This window comes from Rhinoderma darwinii, chromosome 4 (genome assembly GCF_050947455.1).
Source record: "Rhinoderma darwinii isolate aRhiDar2 chromosome 4, aRhiDar2.hap1, whole genome shotgun sequence".
Classification (NCBI taxonomy): domain Eukaryota; kingdom Metazoa; phylum Chordata; class Amphibia; order Anura; family Rhinodermatidae; genus Rhinoderma; species Rhinoderma darwinii.
In genome coordinates this window covers 16,444,889-16,459,399 of record NC_134690.1, presented here as the reverse complement: position 1 = coordinate 16,459,399, position 14,511 = coordinate 16,444,889, and positions in this window count along the sequence as shown.

Genomic DNA, 14,511 nt, shown 5'->3' with positions numbered 1-14,511 from the left:
TGCAAGCAGTGGTGTTGCTGTATGAGTTTAAAAAAAGGTGCAATCGCACCTGGTGACTAAGGGGGCTCAAAGACCGCCCTGTCATATAAGAGGACAGCAGTACAATGTATGTGATGATCGGGGAGACCCATTAAAGACATTGGCATCTGGTCTCAGGAGCCTCCAGCGGCACTTCTGTCCAAGGACCAGGTAATCAGTGGCATAATTAGAGTCCAATGGGCACCAGGGCAAATTTTGCACCTTGGCCCCCTTTCCCCCGCACTTGTTGCTTGTGTGTGTGTCCAGTGGCGTTGCGAATCTCAGAGACAACAAAGCTGTATGACAATTTTCTATGTTTGATAAGATACCTCTAAATTATACAGTCATAGTATTACCAGTTAATACTACTATCCACTATACAAGGAACAAATATCACCACACTGTCACTGAACAAAACTCAGTATACCAAGCCAACATTACCAATGATTCCAATGGAACAAACAATACCGCCACACCATGACCACATACTTATTACCACCACATAGTGACTGAATAATACCCCCATACTGTTACTGAATAATACCGCCACACCATAACCACATAGTGACTGAATAATAACCCCATACTGTTACTGAATAATACCGCCACACCATAACCACATATTACCTATACATAGTTACTGAATAATACTCCTATACTGTTACTGAATAATACCGCCACACCATAACCACATAGTGACTGAATAATAACCCCATACTGTTACTGAATAATACCGCCACACCATAACCACATAGAGACTGAATAATATCCCCATACTGTTACTGAATAATACCTCCACACCATAACCACATAGTGACTGAATAATACCCCCATACAGTTACTGAATAATACCGCCACACCATAACCACATAGTTACTGAATAATACTCCTATACTGTTACTGAATAATACCGCCACACCATAACCACATAGTGACTGAATAATAACCCCATACTGTTACTGAATAATACCGCCACACCATAACCACATAGAGACTGAATAATATCCCCATACTGTTACTGAATAATACCTCCACACCATAACCACATAGTGACTGAATAATACCCCCATACAGTTACTGAATAATACCGCCACACCATAACCACATAGTAACTGAATAATACCCCCATACTGCTACTGAATAATACCGCCACACCATAACCACATAGTGACTGAATAATACCCCCATACTGTTACTGAATAAAACCTCCACACCATAACCACAGTGACTGAATAATACCCCCATACTGTTACTGAATAATACCCCCACACCATAACCACATAGTGACTGAATAATACTCCCATACTGTTACTGAATAATACCTCCACACCATAACCACATAGTTACTGAATAATACCGCCATACTGTTACTGAATAATACCTCCACACCCTAACCACATAGTGACTGAATAATACCCCCATACTGTTACTGAATAATACCTCCACACCATAACCACATAGAGACTGAATAATACCTCCATACTGTTACTGAATAATACCGCCACACCATAACCACACAGTGACTGAATAATACCCCCATACTGTTACTGAATAATACCACCACACCATAACCACATAGTGACTGAATAATACCTCCATACTGTTACTGAATTATACCTCCACACCATGACCACATATTACCATCACATAGTGACTGACTAATACCACCATGCTGTTACTGTATAATACCTTCACACCATTACCACATATTACCACAACATAGTGACTGAATATTACCTCCACACAATGATATCCCCACCACATAGTGACTGAATAGCTCCACCATACTGTTACTAAATAATATCTCCACAACAATACACATATTACCATCACAGTGTCTGAATAATAAATCCATACTGTTACTGTATAATACCTCCACACCATAACCACATATATATTACCACCGCATAGTGATTGGATAATACCACCATACTCTTACGGAATGATACCTCTACACCATAACCACATATTACCATCACATAGTGACTGAATAATGGCACCATACTGTTGCTGAATAAAATCTACTACACATCTATTACCACCATACATTGACTATATAGTGGTAGATACCAGTCCTACACAGGCATTCTGTAGACTATATAAGTGTATACAGTACAGTTATATCCACGTGACTCACAGGTAACATCTTCTCAGTTCGGAGTCGTCCACTTTCCCTTTTCTTCCTAATCCGGGCAGACGGCCATGAGGACTTCTTCCAGCCATGGCTTGACTCTGCAGAATTTATAGAACAGACATTTTTGGCTTCTCCCCACATAGTTATAGTGCCCCCCAAAAAAGTAATAGTGCCACCGCTCAGTAGTGATTTCTACTTTTGTGCCCCTCACACAGTAGTAGTCCTCTTTTGTGCCCCATATAGTTACATATTTACATAGGTTGAGAAAAGACACGGGTCCATCAAGTTCAACCTTTCTCCATTAGCTCTCCTCATTTGTGCCCCATATAGTAGTCAGGTGCCCCGTATAGTAATTAGGTGCCCCCATATAGTAGATAGGTGCCCTCATATAGTAGTTAGGTCCCCATATAGTAATTAAGTGTCCCCTGTATAGTAGTTAGTCCACCATTTGGTAGATAGGCCCCCTCCTCCCTTAATAGTTATCCCTTTGCGGCAATAAAAAGAAAAAAAATTGAAATTCATCTAGCCCCGTTCCCTTGACAAGCTGATGCATCTTCTGCCTGCATCGACCCATGGGTCGATGTAGCTACTTACCTGCAAACGCTGATGCTGCTGCAGAATCAACTGTAGCCTCTGGTGCCGATGTGTCCTCGCTCGTCTGACACGATGCAGGACCTGTGAGTGACGTCACAGCGTGATCTGGCAGAAGCTGGGCGTTCTGAAGAGAAGTGGATGATACTTCTCATCAGAACGCCCAGCTAGTAAAAGTATTAAAAACGCCCCGATGTACGCACATAATACACGCCCAGTTGGACTTTTACTTTTAAACACACCCACTTGGACTTTTGCAAGCCTCATTTGCATAACTACAAAAATGGTCATAACTTGGCCAAAAATGCTCATTTTTTAAAAATAAAAACGTTACTGTAATCTACATTGCAGCGCCTATCTGCTGCAATAGCAGATAGGGGTTGCAAAATCTGGTGACAGAGCCTCTTTAAACAACCTGTGGCTTACCAGAGTTAGTGGCAAGGCAGGGAGCCAATGGCTCTCTTCTCCACCATAGTAAGCGGGGCTCAAACGGGGGCACAGGGCTGTAGGGCCCCCTTCCCTTTTGGGCCCCATAATTATGCTTCTGCGAGGTAATTACATATAGGGTATGCTTGTATGAGGCATCCTGTGTAAACATGAAGTCTCTGTCACAATAAAAACACATAAGCCTTGTGAATATTGGTCCCAGTATTCATAGTATAGCTGTGACATTGTGCACCCTCTGCAGTATGCAGATGAACAGAGCCAAGTCCATCTAGAATCATTACACCGGTTCAATATAAACCTTCCATATTACCTAACACTCACATAGTACTAATAGGTCTTAGATTAGTTTGTATATGAGTAAGGCCACATGCATATGGGAGATCCTCTAGTACAGCAGTCCGCAACATGTTTTGCACCAAGGACCAGTTTCATGCAAGAAAATTTTTCCAGGGAGGGGCGGGGGGTGCGGTTGGGGTCAGTTCACACTTTGCGTAAATACCGCTGATTTGGCACTACGAAATTCGTTGCGGAAAATCTGCAACATAATACAGTAGCAGCAAAGTGGATGAGATAGAACAAATCTCATCCACACCGCTCAGAATTTGACATGCGGTGCAGAGTTTTACTCCGCAGCATGTCAATTGTATTTGCGTAAACACTGCTTATTTGTTGCGGGCTTTCCCCATTGAATTCAATGGGGAGGTAAAACCCACAACAAATAGAGGTTGCTGCGTTTATTGCGGCAGAATCGCAACAATTCCCCTTCAAAAACACAACTCAGAATAAAACAAAAAAAAAACCTTATACTTATCCAGAAGTCTGTGTTGCTCCTCCAGGCCGGCCTCCTGGGATGATGTTTCAGCGGCGGTCACATGGGATGAAACATCATCCCAGGAGGCCGGCCTGGATGACGTTAGAGGGCCGGCCTCCTTGGATGACGTTTCATCTCATGTGACCGGAGCTGCGGCGGTCTACTAGGAAGAAACGTCATCCCAGGAGGCCGGCCTGCTAGCAGGTTGGCTAAATGCTCAACAGTTTTCCTCAGCGGACATTCCAGGCGAAAAACTTCACCACAGTTTGGTGCGGTTTTTCGTCCGAAATTCCCCGCGGCCACCAGTGCGGATAACAGATGCCGCGGCCCGGTACCAAATGATCCGCGGCCCGGTATTGGTCTGCGGCCCAGTGGTTGGCGATCACTGCTCTGGTACACAGCAATACTTCTATGAGAGTATACCTCCATACATACAGCATCCGATGGAACATGCCATGATCATTTTTCTTATCTGCCAGATTCATACGATGGGCCTCAAGGTCAGACAGAGGTGGAGGCCTCATGCACTTCTATGGAAACCCTAAGGCGTCTCCATACAAGACAAAGCGCTAACACGGTCGTGTATACTTTACCCAAACACTGTCCCTGTGTGGGATTCTGTGGTAGTAGTTTAGCAAACGTGTTGCTATAAAACTGAAATATTCACTTGTGCTAAAATTTGTATTCAATTTCCCAGTGAATAGTAAAGTGCTATTTTCGTTGAATAACATGGTACCTGCCTCGAAAGACTCAGCCAATGCACTCAGTAAAGAAAAAAAATTGAATAGGTATTTGAGCGAAGAGCTTGCCAAAAATGATATCTCCCCTTGAAATAAGCAGTTATCGTGACTGTTCATATTTTCAGGAGACTAGATCAGTCTCGGGAAATTCTGTAATTGCCCCCCTCTCGAGGAGAAGGCTCGGTAATGAACAGGGGGGGAGTTCTGGTTGACGTTAATTAATACAGACCTTTCACAAACTATACTAATGGTGGTACGCACTATACTAGTAGTCTATAACGCTGTGCTAAAACCCAGCAATGTATTATATTATGTAACTTGTAATTATACATGTACGTAGGATCTATTTCTAGGCTTCTCTTATTACAAAAAAAAAAAAAATGTTTTTATATTTTTTTTTTATTTTACATTTTTTGCTATATATATATATTTCTTTATTTTTTCTTTTATAATTTTTATGTTCTATTTTTTTATTTTTTTTAAATTGTGTAACCATTACCATTCTTATTATTAAACCATTGCTTCTACTATGAACAGCACAAGATGCTATATACTTCACCAAGATGCCTCATACCGTCGCTGAGCACTAACACACTAAAAGGGTTAAGGTCGGTGTCTGGAAAAATCTAACGCTTCTTCGGCTGTGTCTGACTGCATTAAACCTAAAACCAATGCGCACCGCTAAATGACATCATAAAAAAATCAAAAATTCTAAAAAATGATATCAAAAATAAAAAGTGCGATAAAAATATCGGCCAAGAATTTTTCCGATTTTTTTTAAATTAATTTGCTAAGTCAATTCTAAACAGTGGTTTATCAACTCAATAACCTCACATAGGATGCACGGATATCTGTATCTGACAACCTAAAATATAAAAAAATGATAAAATAATATTTATATATACATTGTACCGATACACCTCGGTATACAATACAGATGTATGTAAACTCGTAACTGTGATATCAGCGTAATATATATTTTTATATTTTCTAGCTTGCTTCTTATTCTTACGTCAGCTATTATTTGGCCTGCACACCCCTGTCTCTCAGTAACGTCACAGTATAGCGGGCCCTGTGTGGTGCATTCGATAAGCTGAAGGATGACTGTGCCGACTGCTGAGCCTAGAAGTATATGTCTTATTTCCTCTCCTTGCCATCGTCTCTCATACTCCGGCTGCATTTTGCATGAGCTACATCCAGGTCATTAGCATTTTAGTGTATGCAAGACTTGACAGAACTGATAAGAAGCCAGATGGGTCCCTCTCCTATTTTTTCTTTGCATCACTTGGGACCTGAGTAGCAGGACTGACTATGGAGACAGAGCCAAGACATCTTATATGCATCCTACAGGCCCTTCCATGACTGCGGCGTGTGAGAATTTACAATAGGTAAAGGCCATCGCCTTCATATTTCTTTCTGTGTTTGTTATCGGTGAATGTTTTTGTTTTTTTGTTTTTGTTCCCGTCATTCGGTTCTTCTCTTCGGTCTTAGTCAAATTGCTGCAGTCCCTACAATATGCCTGTCATTATTACACTTTGACTACCTCCCCTTATCTGCTGCAAGGAGGCTGCCGTTGCAGAAGGAGGTGGAGGGATTAAAAAAAAAAAAAAGAGGGGGTGGAATCGGCCTTTGTGAACTAGGTGGGGGGGGGGTGTAGGAATTAAAATAATGCTTTGCATGCAAATACTGATCATAATCAGATTTCTTTTTTTTTCTCCTGTGGATGAGGCTGTTGATTATAATAAAGAATTGTCATATTGATGTGCGGGGAGAATGAAGCCCCCCATTTCAGGTCATTCATGAAAGCCGTGCTACAAAAGCTATAAAGATGAGAGTATAAACCACCTGCCGGGGAACAAGTGCTGTTACATATGTTGATGCCATGTGCACGTAGAAGGATATTAAAACAACTGTATACATTATGGGAGACAATGGGGACGGATACGGGGGGGGGGCTGAAAATGGGTACGGGCCGTTCCTATTTTATAAATGATAGATTAAGATGTGCATGGACATCTTGTAATTTTAGGGACGTGGGGCAAATGAGTTGAAAGGGCAGATTTGGTAAAGCGGAGACTGAGCAGTATATGTGTGTTGTCTCCTTCTTTTGCGGTCCCGCAAATATTACTGGGTTTGTGTATAAGCACGGATGTAGGATCTCTTTGTTATACAGTCGTCGAATCTTATGTAGCTGGATCACTGTATGTGAAATACTCAGCAAATTAGTAACAGCAGCGTAGGATATTATTTTATGTGTATATGAATATATATATATATTTTTTTTTAATTTATGAATTTTTTTTGCTTTTCTATCAGGCAGCCATTTTGAAGCTGGAATAGTCTTTTAGCATTAAATAAAAAGTAAATATACAGAAAATATTTTGGGAAATTGACTATATCATCCCTTATAATTCTTTTAAAAAGGATATATATATATTTTTTTTATTATTTTTTTTATATATTTTTTATTTTTTTTTTTATTTTTTTTTACCATAATGTATTTTTTACTAAGGGTAGGCAGATTAAAGACTATATTATTGAGATGCAAACAGATGGAGCAGATGGCTGCTCTGAAGGAATTAAAAGTAGAGCATTTTAATTTAAGGAAAAAAAAAAAAGATTAATGTCTACTCAGAAAATGAAAAACAATTGCATAAAATATTCTATTTAGCGTCAATTTAAAGGAATTTTTATTCCTGATCAACAAAACGTATATATATAATATTTTAGTGAATAGTTAGAGATAAATTTATTTATAAAGTATTTTAATCAACAGTGAAATGTTATTATTAGATTTAAAAAAGAACTTTATTTTTCTTTCATTTCTATTTTAATAATAATTTATAAATTATATGGAAATTTTTTGTAGCAATTACCAATAAACTTTAGGTTCTATTCCAAAAGATTTCCCAAAGGTTAAACATTTTCTAGAATTGCTCTTAGTTTTATAGTAAAAAAATAAATAAAAACAGAAAAAAGAATAGATGTAAGAGGAGTGAGATGCTGTATATATTCAGAGGAAGTTATATCATAACCTTAAAGGGGTATTCCCACCTTAGACATTTAAGGCATAGCCACAGGATGTCCCATAAATGTCTGATAGATGCGGGTCTTGGCTCTGGGACCAGCACCTACATTGAGAACAGGGGTCGTCCGACCCTTGTCCCGCCCGGTGCAGTGGCCACTGGGACCTAGAGGTCACTTACACCGATCATAAAGCGATGGCATACCCTAGCGATATGCCATCACTTTATAAGATTGGAATACCCCTTTAAAGGAGGCCACAATCTTCATAAAATCCAGAGCAGTAGAACGGGGTTTAGGGGGCTCCGTTCTAGAGATAGGTGCGGGTCCCAGAGGTGGGAACCGCATCTATCTGACATTTATGCGGATATGTCATAAATGTCTCTGATGGGAAAACCCCTTTAAGGGGGTATTCTGGGAATCCAAAAAATATATATTCTGCCCAAAATGTTGAAATAATAAACTTCTCAATATACTTACATGATGTGACATCATCTGAGCAGGCCAGCTAGTCCCGCCTACTTTAGTGACGTCATTATGGTGGATACATCACTGCAGTGGCCTATGATTGACAGGCCCGCTCACCTAATGGTCACCACGGAGGCATGTATACAGATGTGCAGGGGACCCTATCAGCATTAGCAGAAATCTAAAGAGAAGTACGTTTATTTTTTACCCCCAAAAAAACGATTTAACATGAAAATATTACAGGAGACAAAAAAAATAATTTATGTCAGAACACAAAAACAACTACATTTTTTAGCTTTTAGAGAAAATTAGGAAAACACTTATAATTAGCGTATACTCGGATGTAGCGGTCAGGTCGTGTTTTTTTTTTTTTGTGTGTGTCATATAGCACATGGACCGGTTCCTTATCCGCTTTTAGAAGTTTTTATCTTTTGTTGTATTTTTTGTATCACACAGATAAATAAATATTGCAGGCTATTACTGGAAATAAAGGACTGAACTGTATTGGTAAATTCGAGCCATAGCACATAGTGAACTGAGGGGCATTTTTAATTTGCCCCATTTGCACCATAGTATTAGATGATCTATCTTTTTGTCAAGGTTGAGCTTTTGGATCTCATTTTCTCAGAATCCCCCATGATAAAGCTTCATAAATTTAAATAGTGGTATTCTGGAATGTTTTTGTTTTAAAAAATGTGGTTTAATTTTTGCTTTTTTGAAACTGGAACATTTCACAATGAAAACGAACAGACAAGTAGCCGCTCAAGCAGAGGCGTCATTTAAAGCTCTTGGTCCTAATGCAAAATCTGTAACAGGACCCCCACCTACTATGTGCCATTTATAATACTGGTATCTTTTTATGTGGCAGGGAGGTCTTTAAGCCCCCTCCGACACCAAGGCCCTATTGAGACTGTTACCTCTGCACCCCTTATAGCTTCACCCCCGTGCACAATGTTTCGTCTCCAATTTTGTCTCCAAAAATGAATAATCTTTCTTCTTAGTCGGGTGTGCCATGCTTTTGAAAATTGTAAAGGTCCTTTTTTAGAAAGTACATTTTTTGTGCATTGATTATATACAGAAATATTTTATAAATATGGTGCGATACAAGTTACACTTATTTCGCTCAATATACTAATACAAGGTACAATTTAATCGACATAGTACCCAACGGATATAAGGAGGAGGGAACTAAAAAATTACAAAAAGTGCAGATATTTGTGGAATAAGGCTGGGTTCACACGAGCACATTAACGTCCGTAATGGACGGACGTATTTCGGCCGGAAGTCCCGGACCGAACTCAGTGCAGGGAGCCGGGCTCCTAGCATCATAGTTATGTACGACGCTAGGAGTCCCTGCCTCTCTGCAGGACAACTGTCCCGTACTGTAATCATGTTTTCAGTACGGGACAGTAGTTCCACGGAGAGGCAGGGACTCCTAGCATCGTACATCACTATGATGCTAGGAGCCCGGCTCCCTGCACTAAGTTCGGTCCGGGACTTCCGGCCGAAATACGTCCGTCCATTACGGACGTTAATGTGCTCGTGTGAACCCAGCCTAAATGGCAAAGTCACTGCAGTAAATCACCATTAATCCAGCACTAGGTCAACATATATTTATCAAAACTGCCTATAATCTCAAGAGACCTCAGAGATCCTGCCAATGTTGTACAGATATGTAATACGACATCCATTGACTACCCAATGGGCCCGTACTGAACCACCAATTTTATATGGAGGAACACAAAATTTTCTATTCTCGGATTTATGCTCCAAAGTGTGATGTATTGTGGAGGTTTTGCTTATAAGGGAGAAGACAGTACTTCTTTTGGGCACCATATGGCGGCGCAGAGTCTGTACAGATGTAGCACTCTTTAACTTGACACTTAACGTGTTAAATACACTGTGGCAAAACATTAGCTCCTTCCCTCCGCAGCAATTTTTCTGATTTTAATTTTCGCTTTTTCCTTCCCACATTCCAAAAGCCATAACTTTTTTATTTGGCCGTCAATATAGTCATATGAAGACTTTTTTTTATGGCACCATTAATTGTATTATATAATGTACTGGGAAACTGAAAACAAATTATTTGTGGAGTGGAATTGGGGAAAAACTGATTCCTCAATTGTTTTTTGGGTTTCGATTTTCACTGTGCAGTAAAACGGCATGTTAACTTTATACTGTGGGTTAATACTATTACGGCCTTACCAAATTTATAGATTTTTTTTATGTTTGCTGCTTTTACAAGGAAATAACTAATTGTTAAAAATCCAATTTGTTTTGTGTCGCCACATTCTGAGAGCCATAACTTTTTTATTTTTCTGTCGATCGAGCGGTATGATCACTTTTTGATCACTTTTCATTACATTTTTTGGGGAGATTCTGGGGTTTGTTTTTTTTCTTTACTACGTTCACCGTGCTGGATAAATAATGCTATACTGTAAGAGTTCATGCTTTTACAGACGTGGCGATACCAATTATGTTAATTTTTTTTCTCATTGCTTTCATGGGAAAATGGGAAAAGTTTTTTTTAAAACTTTTAATATTTAAATTTTTTATATATAATTAAAAAACTTTATTTAACTGTATTTAACTTTTTTATTAGTCCTCCTACGAGACTTGAACCAGTGATTGTTGGATCTCTTGCACGATATACTGCAATACTAATGTAATAATATTCATTTATTGCCTCCTAATAAGCCCATCCAGAGGCAAAGATGGCAGACCTGGGGGCCTTCATTAGGCCCCCAGGCTACTATGACGACCATCGGCACCGCGTTCGAGTCGTAGAGGTTGCTGGTGCAACGTCAGAGGCGGCCGCCCCCTGTTTCTATCGGCTTAGATTCCACGGTCCCTCTTGACTGAGGCAAACTAAGAGAATAAATTAGTGGGATCCCGCTCATTACACCGATGTGTCGGCTGTATCATACACACTAATTTTAGGGAGTGGGCTCACCCCGTGAGCCCACTCCTTACTTCTCTTCCTCAACCTCCGCCGTACAGGGTCCGTACCCTTGGAAATGTCATGTGTTTGAGCCCTTAGGCCTATTAAGCAGATATAGTCAATTAAAAAACTTTGATTAAATGAGTCAGTTGATAATAAGATGTTCTTTATTAACTTTATTTTAGGCATTTTAAGGAAGGATTTTTCTACCCTTTTTCGTAGTTACCTAATTTTTATTTTTTGTTATATTTTGTACATATGATACATTCTTGATATTTGAAACTAGAAATATATTCCTACTTCTGTTACCACTACAGAAATCACTGTTAATATAAAATATACATTTCCAACACATCAAAAATTTATTTTTGGGAGCCTTGGTTAACGTTCGAAGAATTGGGCTAATTTAATATTGCATATATGTTGCTGCATATGGATAATTCTGTGTTTTTCAGCAGAGAAAATAAATATCTGCTGCTTTTTTCATTCGCTTTAGAGCTAGGTGATGAATTATTCTCTTTAATGTCTTTTTTTTTTTTTTTACTGTTTTGGTTAAACTCCATGGACCATGTGTATAAGAAGCTTTCGAGCTGTAAAAAAAACTGATTCAACTTTAGTGATAAGACCCTCCAAGGATCCGAATTCTGTGAGGTTTACATGCCCCGGATAAATCACTGGAATTTTAATAAGAAAGGAACTTAATTTTTTAACTCCAAAGCATTTTTGTTCCAAGTTCCTAAGTTGTATTTTTGGATAGAGAATATATTATAGTTAAAAGTGTACAACTTGTAGACCTATATTCTGGAGTTGGATCCTTCCGGTGCAGAACATTTTAATTAAAATCTATTTAGAGGTTCTAGAACAACGACATAATAAAAACTGTTGCCAAAGGAAAAATTACGACGCGTGAAGCCTCTCTGGCGCCACCTACAACTACATTTAAAAGAATTGTCCAATCAGGACAATCACTTTTTTTTATAGGAGTCTCCAAAAATGAGCTGCTCGCGGGGTGCTCGACACCCCAGAAATCAGCTGTAATTTGTAGGGAAACCTGACATAATGTGCTCAATTCCACTCCAACTCCACCTCTGGAGAAATTAAGCTTTACATGGTGCCCATCTAAATGAATGGGGTGACCATCCAGAGAGAGATGCTCTTTGTATTCATTCTCCACTCCAGCCAATTGATGGAGGTTAGGAATGACGGACTCCGCTCTATAAACCCAGAAAATAAATTAATTAATTTTCTAAACTTCTACTGTAAACTTCTGGCACAACCACTACGGTACACCTTAAACATTAGATATGCCAATCAATTTAAAGGGGAAATCCTGCCAAAACATATGTAACAGATACATGTGGGAAGATCATATAGGTGACCTTGGACCGCTACTAATTTGCCTAACCTATTTGGCACTGCTGAGAAACCTGACACAACATTCTAAGGTTCTGTTCATATTTGGTTTTCAGTCATTCTGTTCCATCATAGGATCAAAATAAGGAGAAAAACAGGAATGCCGGACCCGTCGCATGTTGAAGACCAATGGAACCCATTGACTTTAATGAGTTTCATTGGATTTCCTTCATGGTGTTCATTGTTTTGCAGAACAAAATAGTACTGCATGCTGCATCGGAGCCTCCAATCCAGATGTGAACAGAGTCTAAGCACACTGCCATTGATTAGATTGGCCTTTGCATATACACATGTACGAACTGAGCTGCGCCTGTTCGATGATTCACTCCAGGAAGTAGTCACTGCTCCGCCTCCGTTACTGGCATTTATATATGTTTAAAGGGAAAGTCTTTCTTAAAATAATCTTCTGAAATTCGATGTTAGATGATTGGTGAAGTCCGTGAGCTTGAAACACAAGATAACAGAGCAAAAGGGGCTGTGAAGCTCTCGAACTCTATCGGCACCAGTTAGATATGTTCATTACTGCAATTTTTTGACACAATATTGTAAGAAACCACCATAGATTTCAATGGCTCCTTTTTTCAAAATGTTGATCCAGAGATTTCCATTGATGTAAATCTCTAAACGGCACAAAAGTATTTGGACACTCAATAGTTTTGGAAATCAGTGGATGTCCGTGGGCATTGACTCCACTGATCCATGACGTGTTAAGAAGAATTTTGGGTTAATTTCCCCTTCGAGCTCCTTATCTGAATTAAAGGTTAAATTCACTGAAAATGTTGCTGTAAAACAAGAGCTGGCCATAGAATAAGTGGTATTTTTTATGATATGACCATTAGTGGACCCTTGTATAATTTGTTCCACGTTATGATAAAATTGGATATGATAAGTTCAAATAGTTTCAATTGTTGGGAAACTTTACAGAATATTATCAATTACTGACAGCAATAGTGTAATCATTATCCATATTCGGCAATCTCACCAGCTACGTCACAATTCATGATATATTACATTGAAGAGACTTCTTGTGGGTTTTCACAAAAAGATCCAAATAAATTTTCTTGTTTATGAGACATTTGGTGCATTTGAAACTGTTGTCCAAGGGCCAAAAAAACATTGATTTTTAATTATGTCTGTAGGTCCCGGCCTCCACTGCCACCGCTTTCTTTTCTGTAGGATGGCCTGCCATATTTGACCCGTATTGATTGACTACATTGAGTTGTTTGTGACCCTCCCCCGTACCTCATCTTGATTGCTGACCTTCTGCAATCCCTGATCGTGGCAAGTTTTATATGTTTATACTTTGTGCACCCTTGCCAGCGGTGTAGCTAAAGGCTCATGGACCCTAGTACAAAAGTTCCTCATGGGCCACCCCCCCCCCAACTTCTCTTCATGGCCAAAGAGACAGCATATCTATATCACTACAACCCCTATAGCTATGGATAGAATTAAATACAGTGGCTTAGAAGACTATTTCAGTCATGATAGGCTTAGATACAGGGCCCCAGCAGCCAGTATTACACATTATAGGATTAGATACAGGGCCCAGCGGACAGAATCACACATGATAGGCTTAGATATAGGGCCCAACGGAAAGTATCACACGTGGTAGTCTTAGATACAGGGTCCAGCGGACAGTATCACACATGGTAGGTTTAGATATAGGGCCCTGCAGACAGTATCCCACCTGGTAGGCTTAGATACAGGACTCAGCGGACAGTATCACACAAGGTAGGCTTAGATACAGGGCCCAGCAGACAGTACGACACATGGCAGGTTTAGATACAGGGCCCATGTCTGATACGGTCTGCTGGGCCCCATATCTAAGCCTAGCACATGATAGGCTTAGATACAGGGTCTATGTGTGATGCTGTCTGCTGGGCCCTGTATCTAAGCCTAGCACATGGTAGGCTTAGATACAGGG